At 40.7% G+C, this 24,361-nt stretch overlaps 1 protein-coding gene across 3 annotated transcripts in view; it reads right to left on the reverse strand.

Moving 5' to 3' along the window:
• The window catches only part of LOC108048728 (alpha-2 adrenergic receptor), a 47,117-nt gene that overhangs the window by 16,401 nt on the left and 6,355 nt on the right, over positions 1–24,361 (reverse strand). The window contains exon 1 of one of the 3 annotated variants that reach the window (XM_044457128.1): positions 19,833–20,120. The exons of the other annotated variants lie outside the window; for them this stretch is intronic. The gene's annotated coding sequence lies outside the window, so the exon portion shown is untranslated. Of the gene's footprint in view, positions 1–19,832; positions 20,121–24,361 lie in introns of those variants that run through there. 3 annotated transcript variants of the gene reach the window in all.

The following is a 24,361-nucleotide window of genomic DNA, read 5'->3' on the forward strand; positions in this document are numbered from 1 at the left end:
TATCTGGCTTTATCCACGAACTTTGCCGGCAGAATGAGAAGAAGGTTTAGCGGATTTAAGAATTTTTCATGAAGCGTATAATGCGAGAGATGAGCAAACGAGATTAAAAGTTCCGTCTTGCAGCTCGCCCCTTTATTAACTGCCAGTTTTTTTGATCTGAGGAAGTCCAAGGACTTGGACTTGCCACTTCAGCGATGCAATCAAGCGTGAGTATAAATATTTATGATACACATTTCTTCGGGTCCAATCAATTTTGCATTAGGCAGAAAAATATAAAAGCAAAAAACCATATTTACAGACACACTACAGATGAAAATCATGGCAAATGTTTCGGTATAATTTCACAAATACAAAGGCCGCCAAAAAAAATATGAGACAGAAATGCGTTGCTAACACAGAAATTTATTACAACTGTCAAACCAGCAGACACTTTTCTGGTGGCGTGGGAGGTGTATTGGGCCATCGACAGGCGGCGATTGCTCGCTTTTATTTTGTTGGTCGACGTTCGTGATTGCTTTGCAGTTTTCAGAAATGCCATGTGTCCTAGTCCTATGCGTAGTTATGTCTGATCATAAAATCAATATGCGCATACTAAAATTTTATTTCTTTACAATTTGTGTACGAATTTGTGCGCCACATCCCTGCCTCTCTGCCGCCCGTTGTTTTACGATTTTCCGCAATGCCTTCTGTTGTTTTATTTTTTTTTTTCGCCGCCAGATCTTTTTGTTTTTTGCTTTTGTTGTTTTGTAGTCCATTTAATTCATGCCATCAAGGACCTCGCTGGCTGGCAGGGTGCACATGCTTTGTCCATTCCGGTGGAAATGGGAAACGTTGTTTTGACATATTTTTCTCATTTATGTGTCCCTTGATCTGCTGGGTGTTGCTTCTCTTGTTTTTATTTGTGTTCTGCTATATATTTTTTGTAGTATTTCGCTTTGCCCTGCTGCCCCTGCTGGCATTCCCACACGGCGTATGCTTGATAATTGCTTTGGCATTTGGCAACGCCTTCGCCACGGTAAATGACTGGTGAGTATTTGCCTGGCTGGCTTCCTAATTGTGTTTGCCTAACGCTCCAGAAACGAGCAGGAGAAGGCGCAGGATAAGGCGAAGGTTCCATGTAAGCCACTCCATTATGTCATTTGAGGCATTCAATACAAATTGGTAATATCTCATTTATTCCCATTTTGGTCTTGTCTTCTTACACATTCGTCTGCCCGCACACGAATCAAGATAGATGGGTGGTGTCCTGGCTGGCGAGGTGGTTGGGATATATATCCTTCTGCACACAAGTGCGTACGTGGGTGCTTCTGCTGACCACGCAGGCAAACAAGCAAAACAAACAAAAACAAACTGCCAACGAAAAAGCAGAGACAGACACTCGTTCACTGTCATTGCGCTTGTGAGTGACCAAATGTCAAATATACAACGGCACACTTATTTCATTTCCAGATTTATGGTCGGAAACGCAAGTGTCCATCCAGCTATCCCATTCGACCTCAAACTGTGCACTGAGAAAAATGATTGAGAGTGCTTTTGGTTTGTGCACATCACAGATACATTTATTATACTGGAGTCTTCCAAAAATCCATATTATTCAAAAGTAAGCAGCATTCAATTGACCGAATAAAAGCAACTATTTATCATTGTAGTTAAATAACATTTTAGAACTAAAACATTTTTATAATGTTAACATTTTATACTCATTTTATACTTGCATTGAGTCGTTGACTATTTATTTGATTGGCAGTAAATTATTTTTAATCCCAAAACGAAATTAAGGGAATATATATTTTTGGCTTAGTGTAAAATTGAGTGTACTGCTCGTTGACTCCTTGACTGCCCAATGCACAGTAACACCAATTTCCGTTGACGCTGAACGTTGGTGTCATTTCTTCTACTCTTCAGGCTCCTTTTCTTTGAATTTTTTTTTTTTTTAGCATACTTGTACTGCTCCAAATGCGCTATATCTCCTGCTTGGGACTCAGATTCAGTTTCAGATTCAACTCGAGCTTCAGCCTGACAACACTTCAGCTGCACTCGCGCTACATGTCAACAGATTGCGGATTGCTGCTGCATTTTCAATTTGATTGCTCGACGCAATCCCTCTTTTCTTGCTCTGAGTTTTCCACGACAAACAAATGACAAACACGGACAAAAGCAAAAACCACAAACAATGTAATATGCTCGTCTGCAGTGTGCGACACAGTGCCGGATTCAGGAAGGGGTTCTTGAAGTTTGAATCCACGCTCACCTTCAGGTTTTTATTTAAAAAGATAGAAAGAAGTTGTCTGTATTCGGTCGTGTTTAAAGGACCAAACGTTTTATTATAAAAGAAAAATAAAACTAACATTCATGAAATGATAGAATATCAAACGAGTATTATATTTTATGGCTAGCTTTAGTGTGTTCCATACTTAAATAACAATGAAATAAATACATATAAAGTAAGAAAAGTTAAGTAGGAACAATTACTAATTAATAAATACTAAACCAAACTAATTGATAATGAATTTAATTTTTTTTTGTACACCAACCCAATTTTTTGGCTGACTTCAAAATTTTACAGAAACTAACATTGATGTAAAAATTATGCAAGAAATGTTGATCCCTCCAAAAAAATTTTCACCATCCGCCTCTGTTGTGCCGCGAGATGATGCAATGCCCCATCGACATATCCTTCTTTGTGCTTTCATCAATTTCGAGTCACAGTCTTTGTCCGCATTTGTGGCTTCAATTACTCGTAGCGAGCATGGATTCTACGCACGTATTCCCGCTCGCTGTTTATGTCCGTGTAAAGAGTTTAACATGTGCTTCGCTGCTCGTGTCCTGCCACAACCCGAACGCATATTTCTTCCTTTGCGGCAGCACGTACACAATCCAGTTATAATATATAACTACAAATGGAATTTATCTCTCCATCCTGCCTCCCTGCTCTCTGCTCTCCGTTTTTGTGTCCTCGGGCCCAAATTATTGACATGTTCGGCTGCTGCAAAGTCAAATTTCCGTGGGTGATTTTGTAATTGCCTTTTCGTAGTTGTTTGGGACTGGGTTTTGATCCAGTCACGAAGCTTCGGTAATCTGTTTTTCCTAATGTGGGGTATGTTGATTTGGGAAAATCCCAGTTGGTCTAATAAAATTTGGAATGTGAATATGTGAGATAGCAAGAACTGGAGTTTAATAAGCTTTAAATTGCCTAACTCCAAATTAAAAACAGCCTACGTAAGCACATACATTTTACTTTATTTCATTTTCCAAAATACATTTACATAACTGTTTTATTTATGTATTTTCAATATGGATTTAAAGGATACTCCTGTCTGCACTGTAATATTTATTAAATCGATTTTACTAAAGAATATATTTTATGCATTTAGCAAGTGTCATAAATAAATGCTGAAATTTTAATCAAAGAATTTGCTCTCTTTTTTATTAGTAATGTATTTGCTAAAATGAAAGCAAAACTAGTCATGATTTAGTGGGTAAACGCTACCACCATGTAACTGAACTCATAGAAGCTTTGTTTAAATCCTTTGCATGTTTCTGCACCGTTAAACGCAGTTGGCTCCGCTAAAAGTGTCATAAAATATGTCCATAAATAAAATCGACTGGCTGGCCAACTGACTGGAGCTCGTCATTAGGCTCGTGCGTGTTGCCGGCTTATAACTAAACGGCTTACATGGAAACGGCCCGGTCCTGGGCCCTGGATTAGGCGCTAAGGTGCAGAGAACTTAATTTCCAGGCCAGATGAGCGGCCTGGTCTGATTAAAGTGGTTTCAGCGAGCCACGTAAATAAATAACAGAGGGAGGAAAAATATTAAGAGAACTGAGGTTGTGGTTGGGATTTTGCTTAGACGAAAGTCAAATTGAAACTCGGTTTGGTTCGGTTTGGTTTGGTCTGGTGTGGCTGGCACAAACATGGGCCAGCTATAAATTATGATCACAGCTAAACTTTATGCCATGGCCCACACACACATGAGCTAACACACATGTGGCCGTGGCCGGCTGAATATTTTATGCTAACACCCAAACCACAAGACCGACTCAACCCCAACTCAAATCTCATGAAGTGAACATAAAACATGCAAATTAAAAGGTCCAAACACGTCGTCGTCCTGCGAGCTGTTTGTTCTAGTTGCAGCTGAAGCACACAGACACGCACAAAGTGAACTAATTTACACAAAAACAATACAATTTGCGAACCCTTGTTCCATATCCCTTTCCCCCCACTCCCAGGAATCCTCCATTTCATTCCAGTGATTCCATTTGGCAGTCCCAAACCCATTCCGAGTTTGCTTAGCCCACAGCCAAATGGCGCCACCTAGACATTTATAACCCGACTTTCTCCCATAGCTTTTCCCAGCGATCTCTTTCGTCCTGCCCCCAATTCTCCCTGTCGCACACATGCGTGCCTGGGTGGCCACATTGTAAATCTTACTGTCAGAACATACAGACACTGGGCCACTTCATTTGAAGTGTATCCATGCACTCGAAAAAAAAGTACAGAAATTGGTCAATATACTGACAAAATTGTACATTCACACAAATACTCCAAAACTATTATTCAATCTACTTAAATCGCTTACGATGTCTAAGAACAATTGCTTTCGCATAATCCTGTACACACATATTCCCTTAAAATTGTGTTTCAAAAAAGGGGACTTAAACATGTTAATCAACAAACTAATTAATTATTTAATTTTTAATAAATAAGTGTTAGCTTTGATTTATTAAGGAAATAACCAAAATAAATTTTGTTTAATTTAGGAATCCTGACAATTTGGTAAAAATTCTTCTACGGATAAGAAAATTTTAATTTTTAAATATCTACTACATAAAACTCGTTCTCAGAAAGAAAAAATAATTCTCAGAAAATCCAGGCTTAGAATACTTTTTTCTTATAATATGTATTCTTTGTAGTGCAAGGCATAGAAAGGATGAGCACTGCACACTAACACACTCGCAGCAGTGGCGAAAAGGAGCTCTTTGGCATATTTTTCACGCGCACACTTAGGCATCGCAACGAACACACAGTCGCATACAGTCTCAAAGACAATCAATGCCAGCAGTTTATGCCAAAAGTCAGTGATGTTGGGCGTTTTGTGTGCTTAGATACCTTTTATTTCCTTGGCTTTGACTCCGACTTCCACTTTGGCTTCTGGCGTATGTATTAAGTTCTCTACCATACTAATTTGTCGGATAGTTTTGCGTGTGTGCGTGCTCCTTTGGCTCTCTTAATTACATTGCCTTTTTGTGTCCTTAGGCTCTGATGCTCACTGATAAAGGCGAAGGAGATTCCTAGCCGGCGATGGGTGAAGTAAGAGGTTAAGTGGAAATTATTTTAATCAAATAACGGCAGGCGAAAAAGTTTCAGGCAGGCTTAGGCTATGCCCATCCCGAAACCCCCGAAAGCAACAGTTTCCCCAATTGGCTAGAAAAATTGCTCATACGCTCCGTTGCCGACATTTGGTTTCGGCCTCAAAAATGGCCAAACTAATTTATTTAATTCATTTGGATGCAGATTGTGTTTTCCGATTACATACATCCTAACGCACGCACTCACATATTTATAACCGGGCTTATCTCTGGACCAAAAACATTTGCCAGTTTTAAATGTTTTTGTTTTGAGTTTGTTTGCTTTCCATTTTGAAGTTCTCCTATTTTGTCTGCCGGGATGTTGTGCATAAATCTCTGTTATTAGTGAATTTATATTCGCCCGACGCACCCAGGGCAACTTCATTCCGCTGCTGTAATGGCGGGAATTTTATATGGGAATATTCGGTTCTAGCTGTTGGGCGAAAAGACCCAACATCCCCACATCAACACATACACGCTGCAGGCATCATTAGCGAAAATGTTCACTTCAAAATCCTTTGAGGATGGCTGGCTGGCTCTCAAAATGAAATTAATGACTTAAAAGCTTTTTTGCGGTACCCGTCACTCAAAATACAATCAATGCGCGTAACAGCAGCAATAAAAGCAACAACACACCGCCCCTTTCCCCCAAAAAAAGTGCTGAGCTGTAATTTGCGAGCGCCATTTAAAGTCGTTGCAAAAGTTTTGAACGATCAAAATGTTTTTACCACCTGCCTGCCAGCCAGCCTCTTTAGCCAAGTGTCACGCCAGCCACAATAAAGGAAGAGCAAGGGGGTTTTCAGAGGTGAGCAATAATTGTTGTTTGTGTGGCAAGTTCATGCAAAAGAATTAAGTAACTGTAAATGCAATAAACGACCACGCCCAGCAACAGACCCCACAGACCTCGGGTTCCAACTGCTTGGCAAGACCAAAAGCCACCGCCTCCTTCCCCCAGCCAGGTTGAGAGTCGAAGTTTTTATGGGTTGACAGTCAACCACGCAGACGCCCAGCAATAAATTCTGAAGCGAACGCTTAACGTGCAACATATTCCAACGGCAGCGGCAGCAGCAGCACCAGAAGCAACAGCAGCAACAACAGGGGCAGCAGCAGTTAACTTCCCCTTAAGAGGTTCGGCCGGGCTTCCCCCTTTTCGAAATAAATGAGCATTTCGCACCCTGGGGTTTTGCGGCGTCATTTTTCTCGTCCCCTTTCTGGAGCGGAGCCGGAAAATACACTGCAATAAAATGGTTACAATAAATGGATTAACCATGTAATTAAAGTTACATAAGTTGTTGTCCAGATTTTTAAAAATTAAAAGCAAAATCTCAGTTTAAATAAATGATAGAGTTATGATATTTATATGTCGTTTTGAGCTAATAACTTATAAATCTAAACTAAGCTCTTTTTGAAAACTTTTCTAATTTCCATTGACAATAGTGTTTAAAACTCGTTTCCAAAATCATTTAAACGAGATGTGAATCAGCGAATTTAAATTGTTTGTTATTAAAAAACCCTAAAAATAATAAGCTATGCCAAGTTAGCATGATAAAAGGTTTGATTCCAACCGAATTCGGCTAAAATAATATAGAATTAAATTACTGAATTAAGAAAACAAATCTGAATTTCAGTGTAGGCCATCAGAAACACCTAGAATAACAATGGAAAATTGTAACGCCATTAGCTGCTGGAAAATTGGCAAACGCAACAAATCGAAGCGCGTGCAAAGGAAGCTGGCGATGGGGCAAAACGAAGTTCTCCTACTTTTGTTAGGCTTTTGCCTGGGAGTGACATTAAATCAAGAGCAAAATGTCTGCGAAATGTGATGCGATGCGAACCGATGTTCTCAGCTCGGCTGAGTGATAAAGTGTGAGCTGTCAGGGAAAGCGGCAAATAAGAAGCACGGGGGGCGTTGGGATATTTGTCCGGAAATTGCGTGGAACAGCAACACGTAGGCCCCCAATTCATTTCGGTTTCCATATCCTTGCCCTTCCACCTTTTGGCATGGCGTGCATTCTGTGAATAAATCATCTCCGCAATCTTCATTTCCCCGTATATCACACGAAATACACCAAAAATCGTTTATGGAGAAAAGCAGAACAACTTTTTTATAGTTCTCTTTTCTCTCTAGCATTTCCACGATTCAGCCAGATTTTACCCAGCCCCCATGCATGAGAAAAGTCTGTCAGGAAAAAAGTTTCCCCCGTATTTCGTATAAATTAAATTAAAGACAAATAAAAGTTAACTCACATGCTCCCACTCGTGCAGCCTTTCCATCGCTGAGCCATGAGGTAGCAATTAATTTAATAAATCAACACAGAAGTTTTGCTGCCTTTTGCCTCTGATGGGTTGTTACTGCTGTTGTTGATTTTTTCCTGATTCCATTATTCAGAGCTGGCTGTGTCAACTTAGGCGGCCATTAGGCGCAAGCTTAACCCATCAGTGCCAAAGTCGTGGGTAAAAGTTAAAGAGCTATCGATTGGCCCTGGAGAGTCGCCTATCTCCCTTATCCCTTATTTTTGTCTTTTTGGTTTCGGGCTTTCTTTTCCGTCTATCTCCCTTCGCTTGGGAAACAACTCCCAAACTTGGCCCATGGCTCAATTCTTTAAGTTTAATTACAACATTCGCAGACTCAGTGGGGAAAATGCAAGGTTGAGTTGGTGTCAGGGAAATTGTGTAATGATTTCTAGGAAATTCGAGATTTTGTTTTCTAGGAAAATGTTGGTTGCTTTAGAATTTATTTAACATTTTGTTTCTTAGGACTTATCAAAAACGTTTGTTATCTAAAACCAAAGACTTAATTCTCTTCAAGATAAGGCATATCTTAAAATCGTTTGATTTCTGAAATAAAGGCATTTTTATATTTTTTATGTTGGGACCCTTGTTGCGCATTAATCAACTCAACTTTTTTGGTTTATAATCACAAACATCTCATGAAAAATATGTAGTTCAAAAGGTAATTATTTTAAAAAAGTTTTAATAAATTTGAATTATAGTCCTAATCTAGTTCCCGTGCAAATACCTTTCTTTAAATTTAAACTCGGTTTTCTTTAGAAATCTCGGCGACAATTGTTATTTTGAGTGAAGGGAGTGAAACGGTTTTTGCTGGTCGGGGAATTGTGCTAGAAAAAGTGCTGCCACTTTGGCTCATAACAATGTTTGACAAGTGAGGGAATGGCAACCCGAGTGGGTGGGCGTTTGCTGATTGTGGGAGTGAAAGTGGGAGTGGGCGTGGCGGCAGGCCCATCCAGACAAGGCGGCGTTGTCTGCGGGGCGGACAAGATTTTCAGTTTAATTTGAACAGGACCTGACGACGACGTAGCCTAGTTTCTTTTTCTGTTGTTGGCTCTTCAACGAGGCAGCGATAACAATGGCCGGCAATGGCAACAAGAACAAAAAGCGTGCATCCTGCGTATCTGTGTGAGCCGAGAGAATGGCACTGGCACTGGCACTGGCGCTAGCAACTAACAAATGGCAACTTGCAGCTGCTAAAGTTGCTCCCGGCTAAGCTGGACTCTTTTCATCCATCGCAGGGTGATGTGATGGCGGTGGCCAAGTAAAAAGGACCGAGGACTGCTGCTGGCGTCTCTTTCTGCATCCATCTCGAGCTCTTCCCTGTCGCAGCTCTCTCCATTTGGCCCAGGCAGTTGGCTAACATTGATGCGAATCCTGTTTGGATGCTGTTGTACAGTTGTCCTTGTTGTTGCCTTTTTAATGACGCTAAACGTTTATCAACACACACACACACAAACAGACACAAAAACAGAGGGAAGGACAAATGCAATAATCTCCTCAGTTTCCCTTGCTTTCTGCTTTCCTACTGTAGCGTTTAATTAGCGGAAGCGTTGAGAATTAGGCCAGTCCCTGGCACTCAGATTACGCATACGACCCGTGCATCGCGAAAGTGAGGCATGTATGTGTGTGTGCTAAAAAAAAATGGAGAAATGGAATTTTGAAATGTGCCTATCCTGAGCAAAGCAATAAAACAACTTGGCAGTCACTAAATTAGGGGAATGTTGCTGGCTTTTATCCTCAGCAAGTAACCAAAGTTTTTACTTAGTCACAAAACAAGGAACAACCAATGTTATAGTTGTTTATTTTGTATCGCTTCGGCCGCCTTTATCACATATTTGTTTTGGGTGTTTGTCTGTGTCACTTTTATGACGGCGTTTATGAGCGATATATGCGGTTATGACAGCGGCAACAGCAACTGAAGCTTGTTTATCTATGTTGTGGCGGCTGTCGCCACTACTCCCTTGCACAGGAGCAAACTCAGGAGCAGGAGCAGGACCAGGAGCAGGAGTGGAGCACGAACAGGAACAGGAGCCTTAGCAGCTTGTCCCTGTCAGTTTGTTTGCGAGCGAAACCCCAGCCTCCGACCAGACCAAAAGCCATTTATGGTCGCATGCTGGCCGCATCTCTTTACGGCGCTGTCGTCCTGTCGCCTCGCTGTGATAATGGCCTCTCAAAGCCAACAGCCACCACTACACTATAGAAAATATTACAAGATAAAAAACGATGCTTTCGTCAATTCGTAGAATTACACACTATTTCTCTTACTTTCAGGCGAACCAAATAAGTCTTGCAGAAACGGAATTTGGCATAATGCTTAAGTGTCTTAACTTCAAGATCGACCTTTAAATATATTTTTATTATTTTTTTTATTCCATTAGCTATACGATTATATGTATTTTGAATATTGTGTCAATATCTGAAAATCTTTTCTTTTTCAAAGATAAAATCTTTTCCCTAATATTTTCTATAATACATTAAATACATGACTTTAGCCTTTCTAGTTGCTTAAATTTTTTTTGGTTTAATATTGTTGTAGTAAATATACATATATTAGAATTATGATAGCAGTGTAAGAGCCCAGCTCAGTGGCTTACACTTCATCCTCCTGCTCCTCGCTGACACTCTGCCAACTTTGCGTATTTCCGCATCGTAATGAATTTGATTGCTCGACTATGTTGAGGGCACATGCCGGGCCCTGGACTAAACTGAAATGTTAGTGCGTTAGACAAGGCCACCGGGGTTAACTTTTCACCTGGTCAAACCCCAAAAGCTTGAAATTCATCCGCCCCGGCAAAGATGCCAGAAGGCGATGATGGTGAGGATGGGATGATAAGAGGACTGGAATGGGCCACCATGGGCTGCCTTCTGCTCATTAACTATGGCAGAACAGAACTTTGCCCAAAGCTCCCAAATTCCACTTTGGGCATTAAGCTAATGAAATAAATTCCAAATAAAAATTCCAATGGAGCGCAAAAAAATGTCAAAGTTCTCGCTGCATAGTTGGCAGTAGAGTATAAAGTGGAGTCATTGTCGCCGCCTGACATTTGCAAGCTATCCCGGGCCGAAACAATGCGTTTTGCTCTGGCTAGTTTTTTATGCATTTTCTGCGCTTCAGTTCGGGGAATTCTGGAAATTCGTATAGCCCAGGGCGCCAGTGACAGCTTTAGTTATTTGACGGGTATGCTCGTGAAATATGTCAGTTAATATTGTCGACTGGCCGCCGTGGGGGGTGACAGGTATATGCAATCGAATCAGCGGTCCAAAGTGAACCACCCGCGAAGTGCCATGGAAAATTTTAATAAAAGGCAAATATTTGCCGAGGGACGTGGCACAACGCAAAGGATTGAGATTGAGATGGCGGACAACTAAATTGAAAGTAAACAGCAATCTATTTTAATGCGTGCAGCTTGGCAAGCGATGCAATCGCGGCCTTCCCTTGTCAACCGCAGCCGAAAACCGGGTGCCTGCATCTCCTTGGGTTCACAGATTTCAGCGGCAATCTTGCCCTGCATGCGAAACGGTTTTTCGGGGGCCTTGTTCAAAGCTAAGGACGGTGGAGTGAAATCCGGAAATATTTCGAAGGAAACTTTTAGGCAAACAAAAGTTAATTAAAACATTCCGGCAACCACGAGTACACTCGGCGAAATGGAAATCGCATCCTGCATAATCTCCATTCATTTTAAAGCCAACTTGTAAGACGCTTAATTGGCCGTTTTCCGCTGCATTTTTGATTAAAGAGAAAGCCACTTAGACGAAACTTGCGCTAATCAATGGATTTCTGGTAAATGCCAAATTAAAATTTAAAATCACCAAAACCCACTCATTTTCATGAGCGTTTTCGTGCGCTTGGAGTGGGATGGAAATCTGGAAAGCCACAGCCGAGTAAAAGCCAAAGTAAAAGATGTTTAAGCATCAGCATCAGCAGCAGCAGCAGTCAAAAGGAAAATGAAAAACCATGGAATTTAAATTGAAATCGCAGTCGAAATAAAGTGAAATGAAGCGTTTAAATTGTGAGCAACTGTGTGTGTGTGAGAGGAGCCAAGAGAAAGCACACATACACATACACACACACACCCGCGCCCAAAGTAAGTGAAAGTTAATGTGAGCGCGCTTGTTTACTCTGCGGCTTCTGAGGCAATCGCTGAAAATATTCGACGTGCAACCCAGGCGAAAACATTACCGGAGAGACCGAAGCAAGGGAAATAAGCGAAAGCACTGTGCCATAAAAGAAAGACGGGCAGAGAAAGCTAGAGGAAATCCAGAAACGACTACGCAGCGCATTCATCCTGGCGCTTTTCTTTGCTTTGGCTGTCTGGCAAAGGGGATTTACTCGCGAAATATGTAAACCGGGAATATCAAGCAAAGCGGACTGGCATTTGTTTTCCCTCCGACCAGATCTCCCAGCTCCCGTTGTCATCGCTCAATCGATTCAGTTGAATTTTTACGAAAACAAACACATGGAAATTATATTTCACTCGAGGATTTACTTGTAAATCGGGGATAACTCAATGCTAAACACAGACGCGCACACCTGCAACTTAATAATCATTAGAGCCAGGGGGCTCATAGTTAGGCTTGACAATGCTTTCGCTCTGAAATTTGTTTCAATTTTTGTGGTACCCATAAACGGCTTAAGGGTATATTGTTTTCTCGAAATTGTACGTAACGTGGATACGTTTTAATACTCTATATCGACGACAAGGGATCCGATCTATTGGCACACCCCTTTAACCATATAAAGTAGAGATCTCAAGAACTATTATAAAATTTAAAAATATATCTTTTATGACTTCGAAAACGGTGTTTAAACCTCTCATTTCCATCATTCTATATGTAAAATGTATTGCATTTTGTAGAAGAGGCTATTTTGTACAAGAGTATTTTTTATTAAATATGTCCCCAGAAAATAAAACTGAATAGAAATTTATCGCATGGTTATGGTATGCTTTTCTTAAGCACTGAGTATAAGGTTTTTCTCAGTTTTTTTGACTTGACTCTATAGTCCTATTTCCTGCATTTCAAGATGTCTTTCGCGGCAAATCTGAGCTGCGCACATTTGCCACAAGAGCTGTGAGTATTTTGTTGGGGATTTGATTCAAAACAACTCGCAGGAATAACTGTAATAAACTTAGACAGACGCACCAATGCGATGAGACATTCACCCCGAGTGCATGTGTGCGAACGGCTGATTTATGCCCTCGCGGCTTTGGCTTCTGTTTAAGCGCCAATTGAGTCTCACGTCCCGGTGACAAATCGATTTCCCATCACCCCAGCGTTACATTATGGTCCCTCAATGGCATCGTATGCGTGTGCCTGCGATAAGGTTAAGGTGGGACAGCCCATGCCCTTGCCCAATCCCATTTCCCCACGAATTCCCGCCAGCGCGGCACTGGAGTAAATAAAATTTTAATTTAATTTTTAAGCACTCGCAACGATTACGCGTAATTCAATCGAAATGAATGGGCGGGGCCGAAAGGAAGCCGGCTGTCATGGGCTGGCCTTTATCAGCGTTGCGCCAGGGAAAGTTGTTGACTTTTATGGCAAATGACTAGCGCAACAGAGAAAACACCCGCCTGCTCCGCATTCAAGACCGGCAGAAAAGTTAGCCCCATATTTATTTTCATTTCGCCTGGCAAGTTTGTCCACAGTCCTAAGAGCACTGAAAATAAATCCATCCATAATTAAATACACTACAAGTTTAATTTCAAAATATTTGCATGTGAAGGCTAGTACAAAAAAGGCTCCTGTAAACATTGGCAGACTTCTGGATGGATCTTCATTTTGTTATTATTGTCTTTGTTTAATTTAGTTTATATTTTTGTTGAATATTGATAATTTGCGACATGATGTCTAAGTATATTAAATCTTAAATACGTTGACATAAGAGACCTGATATTCTATTGTAATAATCCTTTTCAGACCTTATAATAGTTAGAAATATAATTGTAACTCCAGCTTTAAAACTCGGATATATTCAAGTATTTATAGGGGTCACCTGTAAGGGCTTTTAGGTGTTTTTTTCTCTAAGTGTGTCTGCTGTTTTTGTTGTTATTCTGTGGGTGTTGCTGCGTCTGCCTAGTTGCCAGCATTTTATATTTGTTTTAATTTCCTTGCCATTTCCTTGGCCACATTTGTCAGTCAAAATGGCAGTGGCAGGGGGACCAGTTTGGTCTGTGCAACAGCATTTTACGTTTTAGTGTTTATTACAGTTTACTGGCGCCCAAGGCAGGAAGTTCTGTTACTCGCTACTTCCGCCGTGCTCCCCGTCCGATAGATGTGAAAGTATCAACCGGAAACCGGGGCGCTGTCTCCTAGTTGAATTACCCGCTCAACTGTGAGCATAACTTCCATTTCGGCTGCCATCTTACTCCTGCCACTTTTGGCAGTTATTAAAGGCAAACCAAGTGCTATGGAGCCATTAAAAATTTTATTGACTTCACATGCTTAACAGCCCAAAAAGGCAATTTATTACTCATCACTTTATTTGGTGGCCTCCGCCCAATTCTCTGAGGCGAAAGTTTAAAGAAAGGCTTTAAGGAATTGTGGCATCAGCTGCAGCTGATGAGGATGCTATTATATCCTTTCAGACTCCGATGTGTGAGTGGCATGCCACTCAAAACTGGCTGAGCAGGTGGCCGGCCAACACGTGACCAGTGGGCTTGGCATTCCGGACAGGCTGGACAGGACCTACAATGTCCCTTGTTAATGGCATTTTATCGCCAATTATAAAACCTGTCATTTCACCATTTTTATCAGTGTGCAAAAAAAAAAATAAAAAATAAAAAACACGAGTATCGAAGAATGAGGGAAATGTGTTAACAAAGGACCATACATATACATCGGGCTCGGGATTGAGGGAAAGCGGGCGGCAGTCCGACGATCTGAGCTGACGCTTGAAAATGCCAATCATGTAGGGACCGGGTCACAGACACGGACGGAGGACGGAGGACGGAAGACCGGCGGACGGAGCACCAAGTGGAAGTCCCGCCTCTTCATGGATGACATGTGGATAAGTGGGCGGCTGAATGACTGAATGACTGAATGACTGACTGACTCATTGAGTGAATGACTGACTGACAGACGGGTCCCTTTTAATTCATAAAGTGAACTGCGAGCTTAAAGTCGCTTCCACCTGCAGGATGAAATTAAAGATAACCGTACTAGATCCAAAAAGCGGACAAATAAATATACCTTAGGTTTGAATTTTTGATTTTAGCTTTTACTCAATTTTATTTCTGCAACATTTAAAAATAGAAATTAGTCAGTTTGCGAAACTTTCCGCCGACTTACTAATCATATGCAAAATGTCTAGCTAAAAAAAATTTTTAAATAATACATATTTAATTTAATTTTAACTTCCTTTACCAGTGCTAAGGCCGGATGTACTTTAAGTTAACTTACTTGGACTATGTGCACAGGCTTACTGTGTTTTGTGTTGAGAGGGTTATTATGCCTTTATTATTATTAATGGTTAAACCTTTGTAGAGAAAATATGAAGGCTCAATCTTTCAAAGTTAATCAAAGAAAAAGTCAAACATGTTGTTGTCGACTCAGCTGTTGATCCTGATCTATCATGTATTCAATTTATTGATTCTTAAAAGGTTCTAATTAATTAACACTTGTTTGTTTCCTTTGAAATTTATTCAAATAATAATTATAATTTTGTATTTTCATACAGAGATACTCATTTCAAGAATAAAATCTTAAGGATTTTGTTTAAGAGCACCCGTGCCGCAGAAACAAGTAAAAGTTATTTTTCTGTCTGACTTGCGAGTGCGCGTACATGTAAATAAAATCTGTTAAAATACGATAGTGTTGCCTATTAGCACAATAGGCCAACGCACACATATGCACAGTTATCCGCACTCTTACACCCACACTATCACAAAAACACATATACACGGCAGGGGTCGACCGCATGCAAAAGGCTGAAAAAAAGAACGTATACGCCGGGTGGGTTTCTGGTTACTGGGGAGAAAAGCGGGTTAACAGAGGCAAAGTGCACACACACAGCACGCAAAGTGTAACCACAAACACGACAATGAAGGCGGCAACAAACTACAATCAACAAATACAACTACAACTACAATGACGGAAAAAAACACAAGGACACACACGGGCGGAGGCAGTCAGACAGACAAATGATATGTGTGCCGTGCGCTGTTCCTTGTGCCTCGGAAGACAAGTGCAAAGCATAGGTTGAAGGTGCTGCAAATGGGATTGGGTTGGGTCCGCCAAGGGTTGACTTGGCTCTTCCTCCGTGCTCCGTCTTATTTATTTGCCTATTCGTTCGGTGTGCGAGTGTGTGGCAAGTTTATGATCGGCAACTGCGACTGACGCAGAACATAAGTCGGCAATGCGGTCAGAATCACAGCAGCAGCTTTGTGGAGCAGGAGTAAGTCTAGGGGATTTCTCATGCTTTTATTTCCAAGCGAAAACTATTTTCTTGAATTTTATCTTAAAGAGATTCCTAAAATATAAGCATAGCAGTCACTGGCAGTCACTAAGCATAGCAGATATTTGATTTCCATTACTTTTCCCATTAGTCCTAATAGTTTAAATAAAAGTAGTAATACCATTATTCACCAGTTTAATTAATAAGCTTTACTGTGGAAAACTGGTTTCTAAGATCTATATAAAAGATTCCATGTTTAATGCTTTGTTATTTGTGAACCATGACAAACTAATATTTGAAAACTTTTAAAGTGCCTACTATTAATGTGGTACTATAATCACTAAATGTATGCAGGTGAGATGTGATGTATTTTGTAATTAATCGTATTTATACAACTTAAGAATTGATTTAAAAACAGTAGTGATTTATGTGTAGCACCCAAACTTTCTTGTTATCTGCTCTCTCATTTAATGCATTTGAAGGTGTTTATACCCGTTACTCGTAGAGTAAAAGGGTATATTGTATTCGTGCAAAAGTATGTAACAGCTAGAAGGAAGCGTTTCCGACCCTATAAAGTATATATATTCTTGATCAGGGTCACTAGCCGAGTCGATATAGCCATGTCCGTCTGTCCGTCTGTCTGTCCGTCCGTATGAACGCTGAGATCTCGGAAACTATAAAAGCTAGAAGATTGGCATTTTGCATGCAGATTCTAGGAGTTCCTACGCAGCGCAAGTTTGTTTCAAAAAGGTGCCACGCCACCTTTAACGCCCACAATCGCTTATATACGATACATTTAAATATTTCGGAAAAGTAAAAATGCAGTTTTATTGTGTTTATCAATACCTATCGAAATGTAGAAGAAATTTTTCAAATCGGACCATTCGTTAAAAAGTTATGCGTGATCAAAGTTTCTATCTCCATCTCCCTCGCACTCCCTTTACCTGAGTAACGGGTATCTGATAGTCGGGGCACCCGACTATAGCGTTCTCTCTTGTTTTCATTTATTATCTTCAATTTAATATTAGACCAACCCTGTTAACCAAAGATCCAAAAACTTGTTGCCTCGGGTCAGGCATTTACTCAACATAGCCTGTCGAATGACTTAATATTTGCAATCAAAATGCCATTGATGTGAAGCACTCCATCTCCGGAGCGTGCTTTGTGGTATCATGGCACTCTCGAATTCATAACAAGGATAACAAATGGCAAAGCTACATGGCTGCTGTCCTGGCCATAATATCAAATCATATTTTAACGTTTATTCCCACAACAAGGAGAGCTACAGCAGCTTTGCCTTCTCCATTCTCTGCCTTCCCATTCTATTTTTTGCGCATCCTTGATGGCATGAAATTCCTTGGAGCAGCAACAACGGCCTGGCATTTACTAATTTCATAAAGCCAAATGAAATAAAAATGCCAGCAGAGTGGAACGGAATAGAATATAACCCAACAGAACAGAAAAGGGGATGTGACAGTCGAGAAAGGATGTGTATGTGGGAGTGAAATTTATCGCGGTCACAACATGTGGCCAAAAAGAAGAGGTTCTTATGCTGTTTGGGAACTTTCGCCCCAAAAATCAGGCACTTTCCAAATGCAGTTTTAAGCTTCACTGGGCAAAGGGGAAATGATCAAAGCCCCGCAATGAGTGCCCCATTTCCGGCTGGGGATGATGGCGAGAAAACTGAGGCCGGGCTTAGTGCCAACAATGGCAACAATAACTCAATAAAACCTTGGCGCCGCAGACAAAGCGCAAATGAATGCAAGGCGGTGGGGTTGGCTAAAGCATCTTCTTTTCATGTCTGACTGCCTGACCTTCCCCTCATCCACCGGAGGAATATCCCTCTTCACACTGCCATTCGTCTTCATCGTGCCGTCGTGTTAATGAAAGACAAAGGAATGGCAATGGCTCTTCCTTTTATGGCCAACATTAAAGTGAACTGTAAAATGCGCTTCATTTGTAAAAATGAGCCATCGACATGGGGGCGTATGCGCAACGTGAGCGGCAAAGTGCCCGGAATTATGATGATTGACGATTATACTTACACTCGGAGCAGGAGCTGGAGCAAAAACAGGATCGAAACCAGAAGAGTATGTGTGTATGAGACTAAGGGAATTTTTCCTTTTGGCATGCAAAATTAGATGAATTTCTGAAAGAGCACAGCTCGTGGCCTTTCGAGGCAACAGAAAATATGCAAGGCAGCCGGTATAACCGGATGAGGTAAGCAAAGGCTTAACCAACCAACGGAATTTTAAAGAACCGAAAAAAAGGCAGGAAATTAATATTTATGACATGGCCTGTCCTCAAATGTCAATGTGCATATTTTTAATTATGCACAGAAGTCGAAAAAGAAGTGTGACTGCTTGATGCGGGTTTTCTCTCAATTATGGTCCGCCAATTTTCACTTCGTTGCCGCTGTCAAATTTTACACGCCCTGCTTTACGGCTTGTTGTTTTTAATTTAAAATTTTCTCGATTCCATTTTCCCTTTCTTTTGTTTTGTTCCGTATTTTCCTTACGCTTTTTCCATTTTGTTTTTCATTTCCATTAAAAGGCTCCAAATGAGTGTAATTAAAATTGACCCAAGGGAGTAGCCCTGGCAATAAAAAGTACGAGATGGAAACAGGCAAACTTTTGCATAATTAGGCAGAGCGGGGACTAGAGAGCCCGAGGCTACATGAATCATCCGGGGCTTTGGCTTGGATTTATGAATGTCGAAATTAAACTCATATATGCTAAATTGAATCTGGGCCCATTGAGTCAATGATACTCGGGGCCAAAGTTGCAACTCGGGGGGCGGGGCTGTTACTCTGTGTAGCACAAGGTCCTGCCTCCGCCTGTGGCCTTGTGCTCCCCTCTTCTATGACTCTTCTGTCTCATTTAATTTTGAACTTTTTGATTTCTCTGGTGGCCAAACGGCTCCCCAACGACATGTGCGGCGAGTGAAAAAGTTGATTTTCAAAGTTACCCCGGCGCAAGGGAAGCAAATTAAACTACAAATTCATTTACGCAATGCAATTTCAGCTGGCAAATTTAATTCAATTCGCACAAACGAAAGTTTATCTCGCCGCTTGGGGTAATTATGTTCGCATTTAGTGCCAGATTATGGTACACTGAATTAAGAGCCCAATGCAAATTAAAAACTTATTCATGCTTTTCCCAAATAAATGCAATTTCTATAATTTCTTTTGGGCCCTCTCCACATTCGCCTGCCTGCCCGCCTTTTTTTGTCCGCCCCACTTTCCTGTATTTAATAGCACAAAATGGCCCACAGAAATGGGGCCCGACGACATTTTGTGTAATTTATTTGGCCTACGGGCGCATCCGAGTCCTTTCGCTTTTCCCGTTTCTGTCTTTTGCCGCCGACGATGAGGCGCGCAAATACTTTAAGACGATTTTATGTAAATGTTTTTCGTGCTCATGTTTTAAGTGTGTTGGCATCGCCTTCGACAAACGCCGAAAAAAGGCAAACGCCGACCGTCAGAACAAAGGATGCGGCCGGATTTCAACAGCCTCCTGCTTTTGGTACACTTAAGGAAAATACCAAAACTTAATTCAACTCAAACTGTAATAGTTTATAAAGATTGTGTTAATTCCGGTTTAAGCCTCTTTGAATAAAAATGGAGCTCTTAAAAAAAGATTATTATTTTAAATAACTATTTGTTTTCGGAAAATCAATAACATATTTAAAGCATATTGTGTTGAAGGTTCTTAGTCAGATTTTAAGTTAGTTTATTCCTTTCGAAATAAAAATTTTAAAATACTTTTCGATTTTTTTTTTTAATATGCCTTACCAAATAAATTTACGATAGGTGTGCTATTTTTCAAAACTAGTTTTTCTGGAAGTAAAACAGTCAAACAAAAGTACATTTTGATTAACTTTGCTATTTTTCCCGGTGTGTTCTTCATCCTCGAAGCCTGCTTCTGGCTCCTTTGCCGTGTCTGTTCATTCGGAATTTTATTCAAAATGGATTATGCCGCCTGCGAGTGAAAAGAAAACAACACAAAAAATAATTCTGCACCATTTTGCGCAAGTTGTTGTTGGTGTGGTTGCTGGGGTTTGGTTTTTACGCCGGTTTTTGCCGCTGAATTTGTAAGTGTTTATGTTTATGCGACAAAGTGCCAAGGACCCGGTTGCGTTCCCTCTCCTGGCTAACGCAGATAATGCCCTAGTCGGCGGGCCAACCTTAAAACAGCTACTCAAAACTTGAGTTTAATGAATGGCGAAATTGGTGTTTGATTTCGGTGCGGTCATAAATCTTCATATGACCAACCGGCGGCCTCATGTGTGCTGACTCAACTGGCAATTATTTCGCCCCCGCCACGGTTTTCCAGTTTCTTTCACTTAAGTGAAAGTAAATCAATATGCCCGGCACGGTATAAATTTACGACAAATAACGCATTAAATTGAATTGCTAAATTTCATTTTATTGTTGGGTCGTGCAAGGAGTTTTCGCCAGGATTCCTTCTTCCTCATCGTCATCGTCGCCTGCCAACTGCATAACTCTTTCGTTTATTAACCATTTCCCGTGACTCCAGCCCGCATATGGGTGCTGTATGTGTATCGAACCAACAAAGGCGCCAGACGATGGCTATGGTGACAACGCCAGCTGGCGTGATAAGCCATTCATTACGATTATTATGGAGGAGGTGCCAGAGTGGAGGGGTCGCACCGAGCACACGACATGTGTGCCAACTGGTCTTGAAGTCTCGGCGAGCAAATAAAAAAATACTGCTGATAGGAGTAAAAAATTTTCATACTCATTTATTTTTATTTACTGCGCGCAATTTGCACATAAAAGCCAGAAAGCCAAAGCCAAAAGCCTGAACCGGAAACCGAAAACCAAAGACGAGCCCATGGCGTGCGAAAGGGTTTTCGGAGGAAATCTCTGACTTTGGCCCAGCTGAAAATATGGAAAAATTATGCGTGGCCGTAAAAGCTGAGCGCGGCTAAACAGAGCGGTGCACGGCAATGTCGATGTCGATGTCAATGGCATTGTCAATATTTAAGTTTTGACATTGTTATGACAGCGGAATGGTGGCGATGGCGGAAAGTTTTTGCGTGAAGTTAATTTATGGTGTTCATGTGTGCAAATGTTGTCATAAATGTCAAGCGATTTTTTTTGGTTCGGGCTTTTTTCCCCAAAGAAATATGGCCGTATCGAACGGCGATTGGTGTTGGGTCATGCGTATAAAATTAAGTACAACCGGAATACTCTTTAAATATGGTTATGATACTGGCATTTAGCCAACGAAATTCTAGACGCCAGGCCCTTTCATTAAATTGAATAGGGCCGAGCCGTATTTCATTTCGTTTTATTCGGTTTTCTTTAATAAAGCGCTGCCCGGCTGTGAAAATCACAGGGCAGAACTAAAGTGGCTGCGGGGCGTATGCGCAATTTGTTTTATTTGTGTTGCAGAACTCAGCCCCGGCAAAGACAAATTTATTTCCAACTTTGACTCGGACTTGGTGAGATTCTGTTTTAATTTGCGATTTTCCGCTTGTTTTGCCAATTAGGCGCCATTTGACTTTACGATTGCAAAGCAGTGCCCACAAAAGTCCATGCGGCAAAGAACTCTGACAGAATGTTCGCAAATTGTTCGGCAATAAATTAACTTTGACCCTTTCAGCTGGACAACGCCACACAGGAAAGAATTTTATCGTGGCACATATATTTTTTAAATGTCAAAATATGATATAAAGCAAATCCTAGTGCAACGATTTTTAAAAAGTATTCTTCAATATTGAGGCAATTTACTCCAAAAACATTTTATTATTTAGGAATATTAATTTCGTTACAAAAATATTCCATTGATATTATAAGATTTTTTTTTTTGTGTAGTGTACGATTGAATCGAGTTTTTCGTTTATTCCTTCAGGCCAAGAAGCGGGCAGACAACAACTTTCCAATGGATTTTAATTCAATTAGCATCAGCGGAACGCAAGTCAATTGTAAAAGAGTTTTGCTTTCATCTCCGTCTGTTTTTCTCCATCTTCCATTTTCCAGCTTTTGCGGCCTGTTTTGTTCAATTTATTTCGGCAAGTATAATTTACTTAGGCAGCAGATAGAGGCAAGATTCTTGTGGGTAGCTCATAAATACAAAATCTCCTTCAGTTGGCATTGTGGCCATTGCTTTAAGCTTGTTTATGTTTCCAGGCAAGGGGAAGTTAATACGCGTGCGAATTTCTCAGACGCTTTTCGCACGAGCCAGCAGCCGAAACAAAAATAATGATATTAAACTTTGGCAAAGGAATTATATTTCATCCGAGATGACATCAGCTCACACAGAGTTGCATGCATATAAATGTGTATCGTGTATCTCTGGCAAACTTTTCGGGCAAAGCACTTGATGCGATAAGAAGGCACAAGAACAAATGTGCGACTTGGTCCCTGTTTTTGCTCCAGGAAAAATGGAGTAAGGACCCACCGCCCCTGCATTTTATGGAATGCAATAAAAAACTTTTCAGACAGCCTTCCAAAGTATGCAATGCAAATTGTGTGAGGAACAAGCGAGCGACTTTAAGGAACGCCTTTGAACCGAGCAAAATAAATAAATAAGAGCCAGCTGACTAAGCCACGAAGCCAAACAATTGACTGAGAACGCGTTCCCCACCGAAAAATAACAGAGAGAAGAATGAAAAAATAATAATAATTCGGACACTAATCCGGGCTTAGAAACTTGGCTTTATTTTAATCAAACCGACAGAGCGAGCAGCACGAAAAGTTCCCCAGTCTGCCAGACACACGCGCCCCCCACAAAAAGGGAGGACTACAAAAAGAAGCCATTGGCAAAATACGCGACAGCCACGATAAGGGGGATAAGCCCTCGAGAGGGGGGGGCTAAGGCGTGTATCCGGGTCCAAATGAAGTTGTGCCGTCTTTAAGTTTCTGCCCGAGCATGACAAATGCCAATGAGCGACTGCACTGCATATGGCAGTTTCCGAGACGGGGATGGAACTCTGGGTTTAGGAGTGTACATTGTACACTAAGGGAAAACTTAACTTTAAATAAGAAAAAACAACAATATTAAAGAGTTTGTAAACCATAATTATTTAACCAAGTTATTTAACCCAAATTAAAAATAAAGTACACGTAAGTTTAAAACGTGTATAATACGTTGAACTTATACAAAAGCATTCAATAAATGGCTTTAATAAAGATCTAGGGACTTGCAGCATTTCCTAAGAAATATAAATTTCTTAGATGAAATTGTAAGTAAATATTTTCTCATTTATGACCAAATGTTAGGTTAGAATGGCATATACAGTGTTTACGATTACATATTAAATAGTACTCATAAATAAAGCAAATACTAATATATTCGTTATTTCGATGAAAATAGCTTTAGAATAATTGAATTTTTTTCTATGTACTATGCGGAAGACCGCAAATGGTATACGTGCAGCACTCACAATAACGAGTCGCATACACACACAGACCTGAAAACAGCCGGAAAGAATTGCTCTGTAATTTAATTTAACCAGCGATGAGAGTCGGAGCTTGGAGATGGGAAAAAATGGCGGGCGCCAGTTAGTGGTGCGTGCGCCATAAGCTAAAATGTCAATATTTGCCTATGCCACGCATAAAATGCCAAGGCATATGCCTTGTGGTGGGCATTCAAAGGCATGATGTCCTCTGTGTTTCATTTCATTTTTTCGCATTGCCGCCAGTTGTTTGACGCTCGCCAACAACATCCTATCTGTAATGTCAGCGGCGATGAGTGCGCGGCGAGCGGAAATTAGCAAACGATTTGAGCAGCCAAAAAAAAACGGGGGGAACGAACGAATGTAAACGGGGCGTATGCTTGTTATTTGATTTTGTCCTGATTTTGCCCCGCTGCCTGGCGCATATATATTTTCTTTAATAATTTCCTGTTATAAACAAATCAAGGATGTAATAACGCAGTTCAATGCGTAAATGTTGCTGTCTTCGCTCCCAAAACTCCTGTCTGCTGCTCGAAAATAAATGCCACTGATTATGATCTTAAAAGCCATTTCAAACCGTAATGGCCGAGAAAAGTGAACTTTTCCAAGGATGTGGAAACGTGGTTTGGGGCATATAGTGAACACACTAACCTACAAAATACAGGGAGAGAAAAAAGCACCTAAGCTCAAACTGAAAACTTAAGAGCGTTGCAATCAATCCAAAAACAAAAATAGAAAAAGTATTCATTTTAAATTCTTACGTTGAATTCAAGACTAAATAAAGTGATTTTTATACGGGTACTTTAAAAACTAAAATAACATTTATTTTCCTGTATTAATATTGGGAGTCAAGGCAGAAGACAAAAAACTTATTTTCAGAATATGGTAGAAATAAAG

Source organism: Drosophila rhopaloa, unplaced genomic scaffold (assembly GCF_018152115.1).
Source record: "Drosophila rhopaloa isolate 14029-0021.01 unplaced genomic scaffold, ASM1815211v1 contig_155, whole genome shotgun sequence".
Taxonomy (NCBI): Eukaryota; Metazoa; Arthropoda; class Insecta; order Diptera; family Drosophilidae; genus Drosophila; species Drosophila rhopaloa.